The sequence below is a fragment of the Petromyzon marinus genome, chromosome 37, assembly GCF_048934315.1.
Source record: "Petromyzon marinus isolate PM22_M1 ecotype Great Lakes invasive population chromosome 37, UKy_Petmar_22M1.pri1.0, whole genome shotgun sequence".
Classification (NCBI taxonomy): domain Eukaryota; kingdom Metazoa; phylum Chordata; class Hyperoartia; order Petromyzontiformes; family Petromyzontidae; genus Petromyzon; species Petromyzon marinus.
In genome coordinates, this window is record NC_133703.1 from 23,976,743 (window position 1) to 23,990,117 (window position 13,375).

The 13,375-nt window shown below is 44.0% G+C and overlaps 1 protein-coding gene across 1 annotated transcript in view; it reads left to right on the forward strand.

The window, feature by feature from the left end:
* Positions 1 to 200: 200 nt before the first annotated feature.
* Positions 201 to 13,375, forward strand: part of LOC116949573 (stannin-like) — a 56,161-nt gene continuing 42,986 nt past the window's right edge. Inside the window, exon 1 of the mRNA XM_032967008.2 lies at positions 201 to 390. The gene's annotated coding sequence lies outside the window, so the exon portion shown is untranslated. The remainder of the gene's footprint in view (positions 391 to 13,375) is intronic.

Sequence of the window (13,375 nt, forward strand, 5' to 3'; positions counted from 1 at the left end):
CTGCTATGGAGGACCGTATTTTGCAGGATGGAGTTGTGGGTGAAGCGTTGATATGTTTCCATGTTATTAGTCGGGGATGCGATTCATAAAAACCCCGCGGCTTTGATGTGTGCACGCTCGCCGCGCCCCGCGTCATTTGCAGGCAGGAGACGGTGGCTGAGGGGCTCCTCCCATTGGCCACGGACAGCAAGGGGCGGGGCAGGGGCGGGGGGCGGAGAGAACGCAGCGCAGCAGTCGGAGCCGGCGGCTCCATCCAGCACGGAGCGCGTCAACAATCAGAACTACGACCACGGTCAGTCGACCGCGACTACCACCACCACCACCACCTTGGTTCTCTCCAGCACGGCTCGTGCGCAGCGAGGATTAACGCAGAGGGGCTCGGCACTGACGGTAAGAGGAGATGAATGCGTGGTGGCCACAAGAACGGTGTCCTGTTGTACGTGTCGTGCGTCACGTGTAGCGCGCGCGCGTGTGTGCGCGCTTTTATAGGTGCTCGCGAACAGCACTCGTCCCCCCGGCCCCCAGCCGTGTGTTGTCGAAGGCTATACGGGGGACCTTTACCTGTGTGTGTACATGCACGCGGCATTGCGCATCACGGACGATTCATTGGTCCCGCGTGCCGACTGCACGGACTACGGACACCGCAGTGGTCAGGGCTACGTTGCATCTGTGTGTGTGTGTGCGTGCAAGTATACCATGTGCAGTGTGTCCAATATAGGATGACATCATTCAAATAATCTGGATTCTGATTTACAGCGCGTACGCATGCGGCATGCGTGCGGAGGGCGTATGTGCGACTTTTATGATTGTGTTATCCTAAGAGCTATTATTATTCAATGAATACGCTGTGTGTATATATAGATGGGCATCTCCATGTTTAAGTGTGTAATCCTACGTAATCCCTATACATGCCACTACCCATACGTGTACAGTACTTATATTGCTATGTAAAGACAACTCTCGTAATAAGTAAATTGTTCTCCATTTCTACGATAACAGTGAAGGACAACCTGTCCCAGTAAACATGCCAACGTGAGGGCATCGTTGGCAAGTGGTTGGAACCGTTGGACCAATGTTGGACCAAAGTTCCATGTTACTGGGTTGTGAGCCCTTTGCCCATGCAATGGTGCATAAAGGTCGCTGCAATCCGCATTAGTCGTGGGGGTTTGTTTGACCATACTTCACCATGGCTGGTCAGTAAGTACGGGTTTTTGAAATGCGATGGAAATGGGAAACCAGCTACGACCCGTTCAGATGTATTCGCCACTGATGTTAGCTGTGAACGGGAATCGAACTCAGGACGGTTAGGTTCAGTGCAGTGAGTGAACCACCGCGTCGATGCTCTGTTAAATTACACACACACACGTGTATATATTGGCTCACATCGTATATCCTGTATGTATTTAATGTATACAAGTCAAATTCACCAACAACACTGCAATGGTCCTTCATAGCACATTGTTGTGCTATGAAGGGCCATTGTCATACACGTTGCCTATTACAGTACAGTATATAATTTAGAGCAGTGTCATTGACATATGTGTTGAGATGTTATTTGTGCACCACTGCCAAACGCAGCATCAAATGATTTATATTTAACATATGTTTATATGCAATGTGTCATCATGCGTGCAATGTATGGCTATTAACATGAGGGTTTGTGCATTCAACATACACTAACTCACTTATCATCTTCTGTGTATGTATGTGTGTAGCACAATGATAGAGGTTACACATGTTTAATACAGAATCGGTGTGCTCGTGAGCATGTGGGCATGTGTGTGCGTGGTGACTCAGCATCATGAGTACCTGGTGCAATAGGTAAGCATCAGACATGGGGAGATTAACAGCCAGGCGTGGTGATGACCACACCATCACCTTGTGCACCGTTCATATTATAACCAATGGGACAGCCAAGGTACTGCTCTGATTGTGTAAATGGGGATGGAAATTCTTACAGTTCCCAGTGAGAAAAAAAATCTATCTCCCGGGGGAAAATTTAAAGAAAATAGGGATAATTGGACCACGGTTATTTTCTCTGTCTCTCCCTGCTCGCCGTATTAAGTGGTTATTCCACGCGGCTATGTTGATGCGGTGAATATAATCACAACAGCGCTGGGGCAGAGCCATCCCCACGTTCTATTCAATAAAACAGTAACACTTCAATTTGCAAGGTTACGGGTTCTTCCACTCAGTGTGATCGGGTAGGCTTAATCTATTGTGATAAGTACTGTGGCTTCCAATATATAATTTATGCTTGACATTTTATCAATCAGTCCACGCTAATGTAAACACCATGTGACAGAACTGCAGTTGACCTTTGAGACATATATAAAATCCATGCCAACTAAGAACCCAAAACATTTTAAATTACTGTAACTAAAATTACTCGGGTGGACAAAGTGAAACAATATTCTAAGGTTACTTATAAAAAAGATAATCAATGTGTACGCATATTTTCACTTAACGATTACCAAAACCTATCAATCGCTTTTCATATTCCCACCAGAGAGCATTCATAACTACTGCCGTTTTGTTTTTCTATGAATGTATAACTTATTTCAACACCGTGTGTAGCCAACCGTGCTAATCGGAGGTGTGTCAGGACAACAAACCAAGCACAAAAAAACAGTTAAGAAATTGGTTTTCAATCTAAATTTAAAAGTGCATAGCTCCAGTGACTTCCTAATAACGGAAGAGCATTCCAGACGGCCGCAGAAGCGCATTTGAATGCGCCAGCCAAAGCCGTTGTGAAGATGGCCGGAGTTCGCATGATGGTTTATGCTCCTTGATGAAATCAGCACGGTATTGTGGTTCATTTGTGGCAGTATATATAACACATTCCTGCGGAGGGGGCTGGTAGGAACGTTGGTTGCTCAGTCAGTGGCCAGGGTCAACGGCGGCACCACGTGGTGTATTCCACAAATATGCCCGACTGTGAGGGCGGGCACAAGCCGGCGTGAGTAGGTTAAACGTTGAGTTTTATAAGGGCACCACGGGGTGACCAGCCCCTCCCCACCCAGCCCCACCCCACCCCACCCAGCCCCACCCCCCCAACCCCACCCCTCCCACCCCCCACCCAGCCCCACCCTCCCCACCCAGCCCCTCCCCACCCTCCCCTCCCCACCCAGCCCCTCCCTACCCTCCCCTCTCCACCCAGCCTCACCCCTCCCATTTTATATCCGAATGTCCGGATACACGTGGACAGACATCCACAGACAAACACAATTAATCCCCTGCCTCCTGTGAGAATTAATCCCGGGTGGGCTTCCAGTCCACTACGTTTCCTACCAGTACCAGTATAAATGGGCGCTAGGTGGCGATGTTTTTATATATCCGGGTGTCCGGATACACGTGGACAGACATCCACAGACATACACAATTAATCCCCTGCCTCCTGTGATAATCCCAGTTGGGCTTCCAGTCCACTACGTTTCCTACCAGTAATGCCCACTAGGAGCGCATTTGTTATATATCCGGGTGTCCGGATACACGTGGACAGACATCCACAGACATACACAATCCCCTGCCTCCTGTGAGTTAATCCCGGTTGGGCTTCCAGTCCACTACGTGTCCTACCAGTAATATATCACTCTACAATTGCCGGCACTGCTGTTTATACAGGCATATTTTGTGCTACGTGAGTGCAACATTCTGGTGCGCTGACCGTACAGTGATAGCGCGGCTCTCCGTCTCATCCTGGGAGGGGATACGGTTACAGCCATCGCTGGTCGCCCTGGTTAACAGGTGACATGGGCTCATTGCCATGAAAAGATGGACAGCTTTTGCACTGAGGGACCATACCTCGTGTATGCTATCACGTATTGAGGTGGTTAGCTGCCGATGTTTTTCAACCTATTGATGCATTCCACTTTGTAAAAAAATTGTGGGAAAAAAACATGTATTCAAATTGCTTTGCAATTCGGGAGACAGTAACGGGTTAAAAATGTTACAGCAGACTGCCAACATCAGCAGGGTTGGCAAGTATGCAATCATCTAGTTTACACACTAAATATATCTCTCATTCAAGGAAGAGTATGTCTGAATGTAATGCGTAATCATCGGAGAGCACTTAAAAAAACCATGAGCAATCACAACGTATGCTGCACGTCGTAGTGGAAGGGTCAGACATTACCTGGCCTAATCTGTTGGGCTCGACGACAGCAACATGCAATAATTTCAGGTGATTGGGGACGTGGTTAAAATTGAGATTTACAAAACGACCAAAGTGGACCCCAGTAATTGACCAGAATGAAAAAACATTTCAAAGATGGCAATTTTGTTAATCAGTCATGTTTCCAAAAAATAAATATTTAAGTTATGTTGAAATATAAAATGTTTGCCTCAAATATATGTTGTACTTAAATACATAAATACTAAATATTAATCATGGTCATTGTTTATATTAACATTTTTGAATTTCATTATTATCTATATCTGTATCATATATTTCACCCCAATGAGGTGAAATTTGAATATGATAAATCTTATTGGTCTCATTCGTATCAAGGAAGCGCAAATGCTATCGATTGTGTAGTAGCTCTCGTCCACAGACAGCAAAATAAGAATTAGCCTGAGGCACTCACCCAGTAATATTCTGTTTTGATATTTTGGTTGTAGTACAGGGAAGAGAGAGTGGGAGGGTGGCTTGGGGGTTTGAGGCTCCTTAACAAGTCACATTTGCAGCCGTTGAACTTTGGTATATATTGCCATTATCGCTTATCACTTTATACCCTGAAATGGCATCGCAGAAAGAAAAACAAATTCTCAGCTCTCCAAGTTCCACAAATGGATGAGGCCCTCCCCATGACATCTATTGAGGGTAGCCCAGGACTATTTTGATATTACTTTCCACTGATTTTAGCTGTATCTAGGAATCAGACTCAGGTTCCTGCGTTCATAGCGACTGCACCATCACTCCCCTATCATTGCAGGCATATGTGGAAAAACTATGCCTATAGTTTTTTATGGAATTGTCTTTTCATTGGCTTAAAATAACAATACATTTTTTACAATAACAAAAAATCTAAATGTGTCCTTGCAATGTTCATAGTAGGTCCATGCTCACAAGGAAATTAAGTTATTAATGTACATTATTAAATTATTAATGGCCCTTGACCCTAGAAAGAATAACTTTCTTCAGGAAGGTTCTCAAAAGGTAATACCTGTTTTGGGTATCGCAGAATTACAGCGCATTACATTCACATCACAGATAAATTTTTAAATCGGCAAATTAGCATGAAATCACAATTTGTAATGATAGTGCTTTTGCATTTAAAAGGTCATCGCAGCAGTTAAGAGGTTAGGGGCTGTTGCCTTGGTAATTAGTCTTTTTCCGTGCCAATGTAGGATGTGTCAAATGTGTCGGATGTGTCAGGGCGTTCCGTGTGCAGCGGTGGTATGAGAACGTCTCTGTCTGTGTGCGGCCCGCTCCTTACACATTGCATTGTGATGCCAGCTGTACATTCGTGCGGTGTGCATTCCACGCGTGCAGAATGCACGCTTGTCGCACACGTACGAATTGCATTACATCGTGGGTGCACACAAGTACTCCACAAACATGGATTTTGTGCGCAAAGACAATAAATTGCAAGCTCACTCATTATTTATTTTTCGAATTGTGGTTCTGTACTGTATTTTAGATGTATTTTTTTTGTAAACCAGTACCATTTAGGTAATGATCAGTCAAATACAGCAATTGTTCAGTTTTCCCTGTTATAGTATTGGAATGGTGGCACAGTGGTTAGCGCACTGAGCAACGATCCCGGCGACCTGAATTCAATTCCGCATCATACCTAACATCATTGGCAAGTGATATCTGAATTGGTTTTGCCTCCCCCCCCTCCCATTTTCACCAACTTGCATTGACCAGCATGGTGAAGTATGGTCAAACCCCCATGGCGGGCACAGCATCTTGCAGTGGAGTGATACAATGGTGTTTTCTTAACCCATAATTAATATTATTATTGATTCATCATGAACAGATATGTAACCTGAATTTGGGCAGTTTGTATACCATCATATACATTAACTATGTTAACCTGTTTTCAGGTGTTAAAGTCAAATATACAAAATAAATAATCACGAAAATGTGTGACATAACAGTATTTGATTTATTTTTGTTGATGAGCATATTGTAATATTTCATTTTGCAATATTAACTGTTCATTGCATTGATCTTGTGATATGCACCATTAATAAGGCCCGGTGAACTTCCCTATTAAAAAAAATAACCTTCAATTATTATGAATTCATTTTCTGGTCTGTATGATAGCCATACCAAATAAACATACCAATGTACCTAAGGAGGAGCGTTTTTAATCAGTGCAGATTACCTGCCATGTGGTACACCTCTAGTTCAGGCCACACGTTCTCCGGGGAAGTTGCGTGGTTATTTTTTGGGCTGGAAAACACGAGGTGGTTTCCACTGCCAACCTGGACCTGGAGTCACTACACATCACTGGTGCATCCTATGGCTTGGGGTGACGTGACAGTCACCTGACCCTCGGATCGGGTAACAAATCACCATGAATAGATTTGCTGTAGCAATGTGTAATGGCTTCCATACTCTTTGGTTCTTTCGGTAAAGTCACGTAGTTAGAAATAAAATAAAACAAATCACGACGTTTCGATCACAACACAAGCGGTCGTCATCAGGCAAATAAGGGGGAACCCATGGGGGTACCTTCATTTTGTTTGTAGAAAGTACCATTCCAGGTGAAGTAAGTGTTGGTAAGGCAGTGTCTAACCAGAGTAGGTACATCAGGATTCAGCCCATGTTGGACTAAATCTTCAATTATTGCTCAGGTGTCAGGTACAGGAACCTTGGTGAACAGATAAACTACATCAAAGCTGACGAACAAATCATCTGGGGACAGTGAAATGCCCTTGATTAGAGAGACCAAGTGAGCTGAGTTACGTACTGCTGAGGTGGTCTTGCCCGTGAATGGAAGCAAGGTATCAGATAGAAAACGGGCCAGTTTGTAGGTAGGTGAGTTGATAGTGGAAACAATGGGCCGAAGTGGAGTACCTTTATGGATTTTTGGAAGACCATAGAATCTGGGTGGTCTAGTAGAAGATTTTAGGGAGAGCTATTTGCATGGTTCAATTAGAGAATAATAGGGTTTTCCCCCTTTTTTCTGGCAACAAAACTGAAACCTTTTTTTACGAGGATTCATGTCTGCATTAACCACAATACCTGCAGTCAAAATGCGATCAAAAACATACTATGATAATATATGCATTGTCCTTGAAACTGATTGGTCCACACCAAGGGAGGGCTTTCTTGAGCCTCGACTCAATTGGTGCTCGACCAGATGATGCGTCTCGACCAATTGGTGCTCGACCAGATGACACGTCATCTGGTCGAGCACCAATTGGGTCGAGGCTCAAAAGAAAGCCGTCCCTTGGTGTGGACCAATCAGTTTCAAGGACAATGCATATATTATCATAGTATGTTTTTTGTTTGCATTTTGACTGCAGGTATTGTGGTTAATGCAGACATGAATCCTTGTAAAAAAGTTTCAGTTTTGTTGCCAGAAAAAAGGGGAAAAACCCTATTATTACATTTTGGTACTGGCAAAGGTCCAATGATGTGGATTAGAGAAGTTGAACTTGCAATTATATTGTTGTTTTTTGTAGCCAGGCGGTTGGTAGGATCTTTGTTGATTTTGGTGTAACTGCCATTATTAAGAAAGTCCTGGATTTTGTTGTTGTATGTGGTTTTATCCATGATGACAGTAGCATTGCCCTTGTCGGCTGAGAGGATGACTATGTCCTCTCTTTCAATTTGGCGAGTTCAGAGCGCTCGTCTTTGCTGATGTTATTAATGGGTTTCTTAGCATTTTTAAGGATGGTGGCAATTTCAGATCTTGCCACGTCTGTCGGGATGTGTCCCAAGCCTTTGAGGGCTACATCTACCTGGGCAATTATATCATCCACTCGGATGTGTTTGGGGGTGACAGCAAAATTCAGCCCTCTATCTAGTACCGATTTTAGGCTATCGGAGATTGTGCTGCTACTCTGATTGATAACAGTCTTGTTAACATCTAGCTTTTTAATGTGTGGATCTGGTTTATTTTTTGACAAGTTATTGAATTTAGCAATAAGGTTAACCTTACATTTGGAATGGTACTTTCTACAAACAAAATGAAGGTACCCTCATGGGTTCTCCCTTATTTGCCTGATGATGACCGCTTGTGTTGCGATCAAAACATCGTGATTTGTTTTATTTTATTTCTAACTACGTGACTTTACCGAAATAACCAAAGAGTATGGATTCCTGCAGATGATGACCGCTTGTGTTGCGATCAAAACATCGTGATTTGTTTTATTTTATTTCTAACTACGTGACTTTACCGAAATAACCAAAGAGTATGGATTCCTGCAGTCACGAAAGCTTCAAATCAAGATTGTAATGGCTTCGTTGTAAGCCTGATTTACATATAAAAATCATAAGCTTCGTCACGATAGAAGTGACTACACTACATTTAAATGCAAAGCAATAGAAGTAAGCCTGCATTAGTGGCAGTGCGAGGCTGAAGTAAACCAAGCCACAGCTTAGATCCCCCAGGAGCTCAGGGGGGCCCATATTTATGAAGAAAAAAATTGATGCGTCAAATACCGGGTCAAATAAAAATTCAAATAAACATAAGCAAATAAATATAAACATCAAAACCTGCTAATATCTATGTCTGTATCTCTTCTCTCATGTTACTCCCTATTTATTGTTGTCCACATTTATTTCCGATCACTACATATCTATCTTTTGTCCATGTCTCGTCTGTCCATTCACTTTGCATTTTAAACATTGAAAGGGGGCCCCCAAAATTATTATTTTTTTCGGGCCATCAATTGGCTACTACCATCATTACAACTTGGGCATGCATACGACATTTACAAATACCACTGCCAACAAAACATATCTTGACCAGTCCTTGTATTCCAAGTATTCTTTCGTATGGCTAATGTAGATGCAGAGCAACTACAATTTCACGTTGAGGTGGTCAAGCCAGACAACGACGTCAGGAGCAGCGGAGTGTATTGCTGTGATGACTCCTTCGTATCTGAAAGATTGGGCATTGTGTTGTTATACGTTGTATGTTCTGTCCTGGATGACCAGGCGCACACTGGAGAATTTTTAATGTTCCATTTGTGCATCAGGTATCCGCATCCACCATAGTTTTTGCAGATGCGGTTTAGGGTGGACCATGAGCTTCGTGGAAGATCAAACCCAGGGATCTTCTGCATTGGGTATTTCCCAAGGTAGTGTTTGAGAGTTCTTTTGTACTCCATTCAGCTCTCCAAGCTTCATCGGGGTGGAATTTGCATCGTTGAAGATTAAGCGCATGGGTCCAAAACGGCTTGCGTGACTTCAAGCGATGATGAGGGCCGTTATCGAGGTCTTAATGAATTCCAAGTGGCACACTCAGACTCGGTGGTATCAAGGTGGCCGCGAGGAATGGGCCACCCAAAATATTCATAAATACTTTCAACTCCAACCCCACCTATTGTCTCCCTGGCTTTGAGCTGATGTGCCGGTCATGGGGCCTTGCTTAACAGCATTTCCCCTACACACAGCGCGCATTTGTGTTCAAAGTTTCAATTGTGACACACGAGCGGTGTATGGAAAGCCACGGCACTCGAGATGGAACGCGCCGCTTCACGGTGGCCACACACCCATCGCACTCGCAATGCTCCCGCTCTGCAAGCACAAGCGTAAGTTGGTAAAACACACGCAGCTACCATCATCAGCATCACCGGTCATGATCTATCCTCTGCTGGGTGAAAGTCTCTCCACGTTTTTGCTGCCCCTTACTCTTGCGATAGCATGGCCCATCTCGTTCCTGCGCTACAGCTTACAGGATCGCTCTATATCCATCGTGGTTGTCTTAGGCACATTCTCTTCTTGGGCCACCATTCCATTACTGGTTTTGTCCATAGGCCATAATTCCCATTTTTAAATGGGTTGTTCTTCCAAAGTCCAATAATTCTATTGCAGTGAAGACCATGTCTGAGTTATTTTTTTTATCCTCGATATAATAAGCATGCATCACCACACTTTCTTTCATAATATTCAGCTTTTGTTACATTTTCTCCATCAGTTTCCATGTTAAATCAGGGAAAAGCACTAAAACACAGGCCCCCAAGCCTTTTAGGCTCCACCAGCCATAGCAGCTCTGGTAAGGGAAGACACTTTAGAGCGCTCAGGGGCGTCACTGTTCAAGCCGCGTTGATGCCTAACAAACAACCAGGACTTAAATACTCCATCACAGATGGGACGTGGACAACAATTCCCGGTCACAGCACAGCACCGGACTGCAGTTTACACAAATGTCTCCCCATGTGAAATCGCTTCGGAATACACAAACACACACATTGAGTAAACTCATCCTCAGCACATCTAAATGTTCACCAGTGGTTTCTCAGAATACTGAATAACTGAAGTAAAAAAGGTGTAAGCATTTAATGAATAGAATACAATGTATACATTGAGGCAGCTTGGTAGCACTGTGGCTAGTGTCTGACTCATAGGAGATTGCGTGGTGTTCAAATCTGTTCCACTAAGCCCATCAACACATTTGGGGAGGGGGGGGGGTGATAAAATGAGTACCACTTCATTGAATATAACATTTCGTGGGAACTCATCGATGGTAGTCCCATTTTAAAACTGACTTCCTGCCATGGGATTGTGGAATTTCCATCACAGGCTCAGGCCCATCAGTGAAGAGCAGAACTGCACTGTTGTCCCTATGGGTAGGGCGAATGTAGATGTTAAGATGACATGGGGTGAGAACACATCGAGTGAGACGGACGAGGGACGAACCACAAGTTACGAAGGCAAGGTCCTGCGTTTTGGATGTACACTGGAAGAGGAAACTTTTAGTGCAGAGACACAATAGGGGGAGAGAGACACAATAGGGGGAGAGAGAGACAATAGGGGGAGAGAGACACAATAGGGGGAGAGAGAGACAATAGGGGGAGAGAGACACAATAGGGGGAGAGAGAGACAATAGGGGGAGAGAGAGACAATAGGGGGAGAGAGACACAATAGGGGGAGAGAGACACAATAGGGGCAGAGAGACAATAGGGGGAGAGAGAGACAATAGGGAGAGAGAGACACAATAGGGGGAGAGAGACAACAGGGGGAGAGAAATTCAACTATCCCAGGCAGCAGTCAGCAGAGAAGGAACGATCTCTCATTGAACCTATTTTTAAATAGGGGGGGGGGGGCGGAGTTGGTGAAGTGGTTAGCACACTATGCTAAGAACCCGGCGACCCGAGTTTGCTTCCCGCTCACGACAAACATTGGTGACACTGGTCCTGGACCAGTTAAGATTTTAAGTGTATCAGGTGCAGTGTGTAAACATCAGTATTGGGGAGACAAAGGCGGTCGGGCGTGCTGCTGGAAACTAACCCCCGCGTGTGTCGTGTGCCAGCTTTCATAGGTGCTCGCTAACAGCAATTTTAGTCATTCCCCCGCACCTCCGATTAGCACGTTTGGCTACGTACGGTGTGAATGACGTTCAACATACGTACTTGCCCCAACAGTCTGTGAAAGGCAATACGTGGGAACTTTGTCGTTGTGTTGAGAGGAGGCAGTTGGTGTTTGAGCAATAAAGGAGCGATGAGGTTCGAGGCACGAAGGGGGGATCTGGAGGGTCACTGAGAACAAAGTCAATGTCGTTAGAATGCACATGGCAGTTTGGTGTTGCGATAAAAAAAAACACATTTAGAAGGAGAGTAGCTACGTATTTCACAAAAATGAAAACTCAACATATTCGTCAATAACACCGTGCATGGCATTAAAATAGAAACGTATCATCATCGCCGTGTTGGGCAGTGGCCCCCCTTGTCCCCAGCACTGAGGCCAGAGAGATGAGAGTTAACAAGGGTGAGAGACTGCATTTTACACCGTGGGGCCGGATGAGAATGACATTTGTTTTTAAACATGTTTCCTGACGACTCGTTTTTAAAATTGGCTTAAGAATAGTTACACACAGTATATAATAGCTAATGGGTAGCTACTTATCGCTGTGGTTGTGCAATGAATGCCATGAAAAATGGCCAATGCCTGAAATGTCGGTAATAAGATGCTTTTTATTTTAATGCCAGTGTTATTGATCAAGGTGGAGTTTTTGTTTATTGTGCTTGTGCACCACTGCCAATGAAGCGTCAAAATATAATACATTTGTACTGGCTAATCGAGTCGTCTTTGTGAAGTGAATCTTTGAGTATATGCAAGTAACCTTTAAAACCTGGATGAACTATATCTCAAAATAACCCACGTGATAAAAAGACCACGGGCCAGAGGAATTGAATTGTCTGTCGTGTCAACCTGTCAGGTTGTGGTTGGATGTCAAAGATTCCCAATTTCAGCAATTACTGTGAATCTGTGATAAAGCAGCTGTAGAAGCACAGCGAATGTCTATCACCATAATCTATATCTACATATGCGATGTTACCTTCTTATGCCGAGCCTGCCAAGAATGAAATGCTTTCTAATCTATAGAACCGTGAATAGTGTAAGACTCCACTATTACCGACTCCCTAGTCAAAATGAGCATTGGGTGACACTCATCTCCATTTGATCTGTGCCAGTGGTGACAATTCCACATTACCATGTTGGAAACCAGCCTCTCTTCCATAGTCCTACCCAACTTCCCACAAAGCGGAATTTGTTTTATGGTTGCTGAAGGGATGATGGGCAGATGGATTCCACCGAGACCATTGTGAGAGCCATTCACCAGGCAGATTGACGGCTGTATACCGTTTGAATCAGGTAAGGGTTGTGTTTTTGTGGTGTTATTTTGTGGGTATAGTGGTCTCGGACGTCTGGGTAGTTTTCCGTTTTTGGTGCGCAAACCAGGCAAATTTTGCTGATTGTCAAAAAACTAGGCATGCAACCTGTAAATGATGAGTATAGAGTCTTCACTGCCACACTATCATTAGTATAGAGTCTTCACTGCCACACTATCATTAGTATAGAGTCTTCACTGCCGCACTATCATTAGTATAGAGTCTTCACTGCCACACTATCATTAGTATAGAGTCTTCACTGCCACACTATCATTAGTATAGAGTCTTCACTGCCACACTATCATTAGTATAGAGTCTTCACTGCCACACTATCATTAGTATAGAGTCTTCACTGCCACACTATCATTAGTATAGAGTCTTCACTGCCACACTCATGTCAACAACCTAAGAGCACAACGCATTGCAGTTTCCCAGCTGGTACACGTCAGACACGACAATCTAGTGTAGAGAGTCAGTGGCGATGTTAATCCTGTTCATCAATGATTGCAATAAAAAAATAAATGATAATGGTGATTTTCAATTAATTTAGCCTAGCTGATCTAATGTGCTCAACTGA